The sequence below is a fragment of the Marmota marmota genome, unplaced genomic scaffold (genome assembly GCF_001458135.2).
Source record: "Marmota marmota marmota unplaced genomic scaffold, marMar, whole genome shotgun sequence".
Taxonomy (NCBI): Eukaryota; Metazoa; Chordata; class Mammalia; order Rodentia; family Sciuridae; genus Marmota; species Marmota marmota.
In genome coordinates this window covers 5,694,997-5,706,929 of record NW_025999924.1, presented here as the reverse complement: position 1 = coordinate 5,706,929, position 11,933 = coordinate 5,694,997, and positions in this window count along the sequence as shown.

The following is an 11,933-nucleotide window of genomic DNA, read 5'->3' as shown; positions in this document are numbered from 1 at the left end:
CAAACAACATAAAAATCAAGGAAACAAAACACTCCAAACAAATCAATATGCTCCAATAATAGAATCCATTCACAACACAGTAGAAGAAATGTCAGAGAAGAAGTTTGGAATATACATAGTTAAACTGATCTGCAACATAAAGGATAGTGTAAGGAGTGAAATCAGAGATAAATTACAGGAGGTGAAAAAAAACACTTTAGCTAAAGAGATAGGGATTATGAAAAGAAATCAAGCAGAAAACTCAAAATAAAGGAATCAATAAACTAAATTAAAAATTCAATGGAAAGCATCACCAATACACTAGACCATTTGGAATACAGAACCTCAGGCAATGAAGACAAAATATATAATCTTAAAAATAAAGTTGACCACACAGAGAAGATGGTATGAAACCATGAACAGAACTTCCAAGAATTATGGGGTAACATAAAAAGACCAAATTTAAGATTTATCAGTATAGATGAAGGCATAGAGATACAAATCAAAGGAATGCATAATCCTTTCAATGAAAAAATATCAGAAAATGTCCCAAAAATAAAGAATGAAATGGAAAATCAAATATAAAAGGCTTCCAGGACCACAGATGCACAAAATTACAAGACCCACACCAAGGCACATATAATAAAATACTTAACATACAGAATAAGGATAGAATTGTAAAGGCTGAGACAGAAAAACATCAGATTACGTGTAGGGAGAAACCAATTTAGATCTCAGCTGATTTCTCAACCCAGACCCTCAAAGTAAGGAGGTCCTAGAATAATATACACCAAGCTCTGAAAGAAAATGAATGTCAACCAAGAATTCTATATCCAGAAAAATTAAGCTTCAGCTGGGCACTGTGGTGCACACCTGTAATCCCAGAGGCTTGGGAGTCTGAGGCAGGAGAATAGCAAGTTCAAAACCAGCTACAGCAATGGTGAGGCACTAAGCAACTCAGTGAGACCATGTCTCTAAATAAAATACAAAATAGGGTTGGAGATATGGCTCAGTGGTTGAGTGCCCCTGAGTTCAATACCTGGTACAAAAAAAAATTAAACTTCAGATTTGAGGATGAAATAAAAACCTTCCATGATTAACAAAAGTTAAAAGAATTCACAACTAGAAAGTTTGCACTATAGAACATTCTGAACAAAATATTTCATGAAGATGAAATGAAAAAAAGTAAAAACCAGCAAAAGGAGGAACTACACTAAAGGAAGAGACAATTAAAAAGAAACTAATTCAAATTAAAAACCAGAATTAGTGGCCAGGTGTGGTGGCACACGCCTATAATCTTAGCAGCTCTGGAGGCTGAGACAAGAAAATCGAGAGTTTAAAGTCAGCCTCAGCAATGGTAAGGTGCTTAGCAGCTCAGTGAGACCCTGTCTCTAAATAAAATACAAAATAGGGCTGGAGATGTGGCTCAGTGGTCAAGTGCCCCTGAGTTCAATCCCCAGTAACAGGAAAAAAAAAAAAAAGAAAGAAACCAAAGTGACTGGGAATACAAATAATATCTCACAATAACCTTGAATGTTAATGGCCTTAACTCATCAATCAAAAGACATTGACTGTTAGATATGATTTTTTAAAAAAATACCTAACAATATTCTGTCTCCAAAGAAACTCACTTCATAGGCAAAGACATCCACAGACTGAAGGTAGAAGGATGGGAAAAAACATCACTCACACTGATCACATAAACAAGAAGGGGTTTCTATCCTCATATTAGACTAAGTGGACTTCAAGCCAAAGTTAATCAGAAGGGACAAAGAAGTACATTTCATACTGCTTAAGGAAATTATATATCAGCAATATGTAACAATTATAAATATTTATGCCCCAAACAATGGAGCATCTACGTACATTAAACAAACTCTTCTCAAGTTCAATAATAAAATAGAACACAACATAATATTACCGGGGGACTTTATTACACCTCTCTCGCCACTGGATAGAAAAAGCAATCATGAAATTCATTTGGAAGAATAAGAGACCCAGAATAACCAAAGCAACCCTTAGCAAGAAGAGTAAAGCAGGAGGCATTACAATACCAGAACTTAAATTATACAACAGAGCCATAGTAATAAAAATGGTATGGTATTGTCACCAAAACAGAGACAAGCCACACAAATACAGTTCTCTCATACAAGACAAAGGTGTCAAAAACATACATTGGAGAAAAGATAGCCTCTTCAGCAAATGGTGCTGGCAAAACTGCAAATCCATATGTAGCAAAATTAAATTAAACCTTGTCTCTCATCCTGCACAGAACTAAATTCAAAGTGGACCAAAGACAGGTACTAGAACAGAGACCCTGCACCTAATAGAAGAAAAAGTAGGTCCAAATCTACATCACGTCAGCCTAGGATCTGACATCCTTAACAAGACCCCTAAAGCTCAAGAAGCAAAAACAAGAATCAATCAGTAGGATGGAGTCAAACTAAAAAGATTCTCAGCCAAAGAAACACTCAATGCTGGGTATGGTGGCACATGCCTTTAATCCCCAGTGGCTCAGGGGTCTGAGACGAGAGAATCTAGAGTTCAAAGCCAGTCTCAGCAATAACAAGGCACTAAGCATCTCAGTGAGACCCTGTCTCTAAATAAAATACAAAATATGGCTGGGGATGTGGCTCAGTGGTCAAGTAACCCTGAATTCAATACCTGGTACAAAACAACAACAAAAAACACACTCAATAATGTGAGAGAGAGTCAACAGAATGGGAGAAAATCTTTACCACATGCACATCAGATAAGGCATTAATCTTCAGGATAAATAAAGAACCCTGTGTGTATATATGATTACACTACCAGTGTCAGTCTACATCATGTGCAACCAGAAGAATGAGAAGTTATACTCCATTTATTTTTGAAGTGTCAAAATGCCTTCTATTGTCACGTATAACTAATTAGAACAAATAAAAAAATAGACTGTTCAGTGTCAGGTCAATATAAGCTGCAAAGTCAAAGGCATTTCAGTAAACCTTTTCTGTACTAAATGCAGAGTTCAAGAGGTCCCATAAGCCAGAAGGACCACATCCAAAGGGTTGTCAAACAAGTGCTTCCCAAAGTAAATCTTGAGCTGTGTGTGTGGCACTTGCCTATAATTCAGCAGCTTGAGAGGTTGAGGCAGAAGGATTGCAAGTTCAAAGCCAACCTCAGCAACTTAGTGAGACCATATCTCAAAATAAAAAGTAAAAAAGGCTGGGGGGCTGGGGATGTGACTCAAGCGGTAGCGCGCTCGCCTGGCGTGCGTGCGGCCCAGGTTCGATCCTCAGCACCACATACAAACAAAGATGTTGTGTCTGCTGAAAACTAAAAAATAAATATTAAAATTCTCTCTCTCTCTCTAAAAAAAAAAAAAAAGGCGGGGGATGTTGCTCAGTGGTTAAGTGCCCTTAGGTTCGATTCCTAATACCAAAAAAAGAATAGCAATGTATTTGGTTTGTGGTTCTGAAGGCTGGGAAGCCCAAGTCCATAATGCCCTTCATGCCTCCATGTCTTTATGTGTTGCTCCTACTCTGATCCTGCTTGCCTACCAAACCTATAAGAAACATCACCTTGCTTCAGGTTTATCCCAAATGTCTTCTGATTTTCAAAACCTTTACCAAAATATTTTTCTCTAACTCCTCCAAACAGAGGTTGTTCTCTTACTTCTTGTTTTTATTATGATTAGTTTTTATATTTGTCTCCCTTGATTAATGCAAATTCATTCAAAGATGAAAACGGATCTTATCAATTATTTTCCTTCCCTATGGTTCTACTATTTCAATTCCTCTCCTGTCAGCACCTACAATCTTCATAACTCTGCCCTTATACAATACCATCTCTGCAAAGTATCTTGTCTTGCCCATTTCCAATGCCCACATTCCCATGGCATTTGTCCCCTTCCTAACTAGGTATTCTTTATTTTGCTGACTCCCAGCCACTTATTCTAAGGGAAGAGGTTATTACAGCAGGAATACTGACATAGCCATGGGCATCTGTGGAGGTGCCCTTGTCTTTTGTATCACTCAGCCTGATAGTTTTTTCAGTTCTCTGGCCACTGTACCAAGTGTACATAGTGCCTAAACTGGTTTGAAATGCAGATCCATTTTTCTGCTTATTACACCCAAATGCTAGTCCAGGTGAGGGATGGAGTACCTCTGTTAGATAAGGCTATGAAGAAACAAAGGCAGGGACACACAAAAAAAGTGAAGACGGAGGCCAAATGCTATTTGTGTTAATTAGCTTGGTTGTTGAGAATGTACAAAACAGTGAGTGACTGAGACAAGAGCTATACCTGGCCCCTACCTGTTGCTTTTTTTTTTTTTTTAATGTTGATGTACCTTTATTTTATTCACTTATTTATATATAGTGCTGAGAATCAAACCCAGTGCCTCACACATGCTAGGCAGGTACTCTACCACTGAGCCACAACCCCAGCCCTGCATTGCTTTTTGATTCAACTTTGTTTCTTTCTCTTGCAGTCACTGGCAAGGTGGTGCTTGAGACTTCCTGTGCTGAAACACATCGTGCAGAGTTTTCTCCAGGAATAGGTTAGAGGGTGGAGCCCTATAGAAGGGAAAGTATGGATATATGCCATGGTTACAGTTGAAGGAGTGTCTAGGTGAAGGAGTAAACTATGCAGCAATTCTGCATGGGGAGGTGGATAGACAGTTTTCCTAACAATAGAAAGAGTAGAAGACCAATTTTAGTTATTTATTAAGTTTTTGCAATATGCCAGATACTTTGCATTCATTTTCAGATTGATTCCTCGAAAGTCCAATGAACTATGTATTATTTCTATTTCACAAATATATATAAAAAAGACACCAATTTATTGGGTGCCAAGTACTCATGGAAACTGGAGTTCAGAACAATTAAGTGAATTTGCTCAAGGTCACACAGCTATAAAGCAAAGCAGTATTTTGGATTCAAGCAGTCTGATCCAGAACCAGTACTCCTGAATGCTAATAAAGAATTTATAGCCTGGGCACGGGCGTGGTGGTGCACACCTATAATCCCAGTGGCTCAGGAGGCGAGACAAGAGGATCTCAAGTTCAAAAGCCAGCCTCAGCAGTGAGACACTTAGCAACTCAGTGAGACCCTGTCTCTAAATAAAAATACAAAATAGGGCTGGAGATGTGGCTCAGTATTTGAGTGCCCCTGAGTTCAATCCCCATTACAAAAAAAAAAAAAGGGAAAAAAGAAAGAACTTACAAATTTCCAACTAGCCACCCTTATTCTTTCTGTGTTCTTGTTCTTGACCTCCCAAGCCTCTTCAACCTTCCATTTCTGACTTTCAGCACTTCCCTGCTCCCTGTCAGCCCATGCACCTTCACCTTATCTGGGATGGTACTTGCCACTCACCATTAAAAGCAACATAAAGTGAAAGTATCCTGCCAGTATCTGGGCCGTCCACTTGTTACCCATAGATGGGTCTCACTTTATCTCTGTCAAGCACATTTAGAGATAAAGCTGCTGAAAGGCAGTTTACTTAAGCTTTTATTCCCCTTCCCAGATGTTTGACCTGGCTGCTTCTAGTAACAAACCAAAACTCACAATGTCCTGGCAAAGAGCTGCTGAAGAAAATTGAGGTGAGAGGGGCTGGGGGTGCAGCTCAGTGGTAGAGTTCGTGCTGAGCATACACGAGGCCCTGGGTTCTGTCCCCTAAGCATACATGCATGTATGCACGTGCACACACAAGCACACACACAAAGACTATATCAATCTGCAAGTCTTTTCAGGGCACATTGTTAATTTATGTAAATGATCATTAGCACACCAAGTTAGTTAGTGTAATCAAAATAGTAATAAACTCAGTTTCAAATTCATGCACTCATTCATGTTCTTCCACAATCCGGTAATTTCTACTTATTTTCCCACCTTATGCAACCATGTTGACATAAAATAACAACTCTGTTTTAAAGGAAATGAAAAAAAATAAGTTTTTTAATCTAATCTGAGTGCCCATGGCCTGGGAATATGGATTCAAGTTACCTTAAATAATGTGTCCACTGTGGAAGAGGTTATGGGAACTTTTACAGTCACAGAACCAAAAATGTCAGAAGGGACATGAGTGTAGAGCACCTGACTAGCATGCACAAGGCCCTGAGTTTGGTCACCAGCAATGCAAAAAAAAAGTCATAATCAACTCATTTATCAAATACATTGCTGGAATTCAGATAGATGGGCTATAGTATAGTGGGGGGAATCTATAGATTTTATAGCATTCTCAGCTTTAGAGTTGATGAAGACCACAAGGCTGCAAAGCTTAGCAGTATATTCTGAGACATTAACCTAATAATCATGAGAACATTAGATCAGATAAAAATAAGGTAAAAGGCCTAAGCTAGCCCAAGACAATTTGAGCCCTCAACCTATACTACTCCGTCTCTCCGTAATCATGATGTTCTAGTCAATCAAGGGTCAACAATCTATAGGATCTTTAACAGAGATGTGGCTTCTTTATAGAGCTTCCGTTTACAGCAACATTCTAAGGTTTTCATTTGCAATGAGAAATATAACTGCCAAATAGAGAAGTCGTGCATATTGTCTGGCCAGAGTATTCTACGTCTTGACAAAAGGTGTAAATGAGTAAAAGAAGAAATCAACTGGATTAATGTGGAATTAGAACAAGAAATTAGATGATGTTAATATATACTGAGATGAAAAATAAAACAGACACTCCCATCCATGAGAGAAAGTCTCATGTATCTATAGAAGGCACACACACCTATCTGGAATTTACAGATCCTTCTGTGGCTAGTTGGTGTGTACCCCTTTTGCTACTCAGATAAGAAGGTATGATATCAATTTTAGTTCCTGGGAAAGCAAAAAATATGCACATGCTAACCCCAAAACCTATAAATATGTTAGCTTCTATGTCAGGGTGTTTTTCTCCCACCAACCAATTCTTCATCATCAAACATTCCAATTCCATTCTGATACTAAATACCTGACATTCAATCCCACAAGATTGTCCCTGCTCAGATTCCACTTGCAGGTCCTACACCTGGCCCCCCAGGAGTTCTGACTGATGAGTTCTTACCTGAAAGTTCCCATGACTGCCTCCTTAGCTTTGATAATTTTCTAGAACAGCTCAGAGAACTCAGAAAAACACCTTACCTTTATTATTCAATTTACCATAAAGATAAATACAACTCAGGAATAGTCACATGGAACAGTCACAGGGCAAGGTATGGGGGACAGGGGCATGGTATGTCACCTCCATGTCCTCTCCAGGTGTGCCACCCTCCCAGAAAGCTGATGTGTTCCCCCATCTGGAAGATCTGTGAACACTGCTGTTCAAAACTTTTTTTTTTCCCAGCACTTGAGAAGAGGCCGTGTCCCCGTGATGCTATGGGGGAAAGACTCCTCCAGCTAGGAAGAAAACATGAATCAAGGAATACAGGTGGCCTCTAGAAACACTTCTAGAGCAATGGCTCTTCCCTGGATCCTCCAGAGGGAACACAGCCTTCCTGAACCCCTTGATTTAGCCTAGTGAGACCCATTTTAACTCTGAATTCCAAAGAGTAATGTGATAAATCTGTGTTGTTTAAAGCCACTAAGTTTATGGTAATTTGTTACAGCATCAGTAGAAAAGTGACTGTCTCTCTGAACTCACCTTTTACATAAGCAATATAGACCATTCTGTATGTCAAATCTTCCTTCAGAAAAAAAAAATGCCTCATAATTGTATAGCAATAGTCTTCAGTGTCTAACAGAATGCCTAAATGAATGCTCAAAAGATATATTTTCCCTCCTTGCTTACTTCCACACATAATTGTATGATAGCATATTCTAGGAGCTGGAAGAGATCCCTGCCCTCAAGAAGTTTACTTGTATTCTTAGCACTTAGCACATAAGACAGCGTTTATTATTTATAGTTCATGGCCTAATAATGTATTTTATTTGGCCTGTGTATTGGTCAATTTTCTGTTACTGTAAAAAACACCTGTATTGGTAATTTATAAAGAAAAGAGGTTATTTAACCCACTGTTCTGGAAGTCAAGGGCATGTACCAGCTTATGCTTAGCTCTGGTGATGGTCTCATGGTGCATGGTAGGAGTGCAGGTAAAAGAAAGAGGTCATGTAGCCAGATAGGTAGCTACAATGAGGGAAGGGGCTAGTCATGTTTTTGGGAGATTTGTTTTGTTTTCTTTTGGTACTGTGGTACTCTACCCCAGAGCTACACCCCCAGCCCTTTTTTTTATTTTGAGATATTCTTGCTAAGTAGCCCAGGCTAGCCTCTAACTTGGAATCCACCTGCTTCAGCCTCCCAAGTTCCCAGCACAGTCTTGTTTTTTTTTATAACAACACTTTGGTAAGAATTAATTCAGGATACTATGAGAACTGCATTCCTCTCTTCTGAGGGTCACATCCCCAATGACATCCTTCTAGGCTCTGCCTCTTCAAGGTCCCACCACTTTTCGACCTCTTCACAAGCTTGGGGACCAAGCTTCCAACATATGAACCTTGGGGTAGAACATAGCCAAACATAAGTGGGTTTTTGGTTTTGTATTTCTCAGTGCTGAGGAGTAATGCAGGACCTGTATATGCTAGGCAAGCACTCCACCCCAGCCATAGATTGAGTTTAAAAGACTTTTAATTATAATAATTCCAACATAGAAAAGGAGAGTATACAAACCACTGTGTCCATCCTGCTGCTTCTACAATTACCAACATTTTACCGATCTTTGCAAATTGTATTTTAAATATTTGAGTTAGTTACCCATAAGTAATTGTCAGAAAATGTTAATGAAATTTCATATTGAAAGAAAAAAACAGAGCACTGGAGCACTGTTCAAAGGCACAAATCAACAGTGTAGATTATATTCACATTGTTATGCAATAATCTCTAGAACTCTCTTCATCTTGGAAAACCGAATCTTTGCACCCATGAAACAAGCCCCTCTCCTGCCTCCCCCCAGCTCCTGACGATCATTTCACATTGTCTCTATGGATATGACTATTTTAGATATCTCATATGTTTGGAATCATACATTATTTGGCCTTTTGTGACTGGTTTATTTCACTTACTATAATGTCTTTAAGGTGTGTTCATATTGTAGCACATGTGAGAATAATATTCCAATATTATTAACACTAATATTCCAATTTGTGTATATAGCACATTTTGTTTATCCATTCATTCACTGATGGACACGAGGGCTGATTTCCCCTTTGACTGTTATAAACAATGGGGCCATAAACATGTACATATGCAAATGAACATGAACACGTACAAATATCTGTTCAAGTTCCTGCTTTCGGTTGTTTTATGGCATGCAAATAGAATTTATTTTACAGAAGTGATAAATTTATCTTTAATTTTTGCAGAACCTCTATACTGTTTTCTGTAGCACCTATTCCATTTTACATCTTCACCAATAGAGCACAAGGGGTTCCAACAACCTCATCCACACTTATTTTCTTCTTTTTGGCCTAATGGAATATTTTATTTGGCCTGTGTATTGGTCAATTTTCTGTCACTGTAAAAAACACCTGGATTGGTATTTTATTTTATTTTATTTTAAAATATTTATTTTTTAGTTTTAGGTGGACACAAATATCTTTAGTTTTTTTTTTTTTTTTTAATTTTTATATGGTGTTGAGGATCGAACCCAGCGCCTCACGCATGCCAGGCAAGGGTGCTACCGCTTGAGCCACATCCCCAGCCCTGGATTGGTATTTTATAAAGAAAATAAAAATTTTATTAAAAAAATACCAAGTTTTACACTTGATCTTAGCCAAAAGAACAAGAAGTGCTTGTACCAAAGCACAGTCTTACATGAACATTTAAAAGGAAAAACAATTGATTTTTAAATGTAACTTAAGATGTATACTTGTGGCAACCCTACCAAAAGTAAGGCTGGATATTCTTGCATGTGAGTGCCTAATAATAATTATCACAAAGAACTCTAGAGTCACAAATGTGTCCTGAGTCAATTTGAGCCTTGATCTCATAGACCTACATAGCTAACTTACTACATAGATAAACTCCATCTGTTTTTCATTGGTATAATTACTGTCTTTTTAAAATTAAATTAAATTTTTTAAAAAGATTAAACTTTCTTTTTAAAATTAAATTAAATTTTTTAAAAAGAAAAGGCATATCCATATATATCTATATATATCTCTATCTGTATATATATCTATTTATCTATCTATCTATATAGATAGATAGATAGATATAATATAGATAGATAGATAGATTTACTGTCTTATTTTCAGAGATTGGTTGAAATATGAATTGTTTTGTGCTAATTACTTACCAAAAAATGTCATACTTTGCTGTCTTGTTTATTGTTATCTTAGCATGATTCATACTCTATATTTACTTTGTCCAGTCACCTGCCAACTGCCACCATGGACCACCATGGACTGCCCTGTTGCCAAATACTCTTAACTATCCATGCCCCATCTGATAGAGAACAAAGATTTAAGGTCATTTCCCCCAACTTTACCCTATTTCATCAGGAAGCAGCTTGGAGATGTCATTGCCCATTTCTCCACATCAATGGAATGTAGACATAACTTTCCCATGTTCATATATGAATATATGACCAGTGAAACTCTACATCATGTACAACCACAAGAATGGGAAGTTATACTACATGCATGTATGATATGTCAAAATACATTCTACTGTCATGTATATATAAAAAGGACAAATTAAAAAAAATTAAATGAAATGTAGAAATTGACAGTGGGGAACTATAACAGTGGTCTACTTTATGCTTTGAATATAGCTCTTACAGTTCTGCAAAAAAATAGAAGTGATTGTTGTTTTTTTAAATAATAACTATCCTCATGGGTATAAAGTGGTATCTCAATGTGGTTTTCTTTTGCTAGTGACTAGTGATGAATAAATAAATAAATATTTTATTATATATAAATATATATACCAGCCATCTATATATTTTCTTTAAACAAATGTCTATTCTGGTGGCACATGCCTGTAATCCCAGAGACTTGGGAGGCTGAGGCAGGAGGATCACAAGTTTAAGGCCAGCCTCAGCAACTTAACTGACCTAGGCAATTGAGTGAGAACCTGCCTTAAAACAAAAAAAAATAAAAAGGGCTGGGGATGTAGCGCAGTTCAATTCCCAGTAACCACGCCCCCCACTTCCCCCAAAAAAGAAAAATCTACTGTTATATATACCTAAAAAGAACAAATAAAAAATTAAATTAGGGGGCTGCGATTGTGGCTCAGCGGTAGAGAGCTCACCTAGCATGGTCAGGACCTGGGTTCGATCCTCAGCACCACATAAAAATAAAGGCATTGTGTTGTGTCCATCTACACCTAAAAAATAAATTTTTTTTTAAATTAAATTAGGGGCTGGGGTTGTGCCTTAGTGTTAGACCACTTGCCTAGCATATGTGAAGCATTGGGTTCAATCCTCAGGTCCATTAACAACTAATAAAATATATTTATCTATGTATATCTATATCTATATCTATCTATATCTATATAGATATAGATATATATAGATATAGATATAGATAGATAGATAGAGATAGAGATAGATATATATAGAGATATATATAGATATGCCTTTTCTTTTTAAAAAATTTAATTTAATTTTAAAAAGAAAGAAATATCTATTAAAGTGTTTTGCCCATTTCTTAATCTGAGTTTTTGTTTTTTGTCATTGAACTGAATAATTTCTTCACATATTCTGGACATTGGACCCCTATCAGATACCTGATTTACAAATATTTCTCACATCCCATAACTTGCTATTGTTTTTTAAAGTTCAGCTTGGTATAAATAATTATCTATGTGGTCCCTTTGGGAATTTGAATTTCTTAACCTGGCTCAAATTTTCTCATTGCAACATCTAACATACCTCATGAAAAGAATACATAAGCTACTTCCATTAAATTTTGAATAATTTCTAAACTCTTTGGTTAATATTTGAAAACAATTTCTTTTGTTGTGTCATTTATATAAATCAAGTGACTGA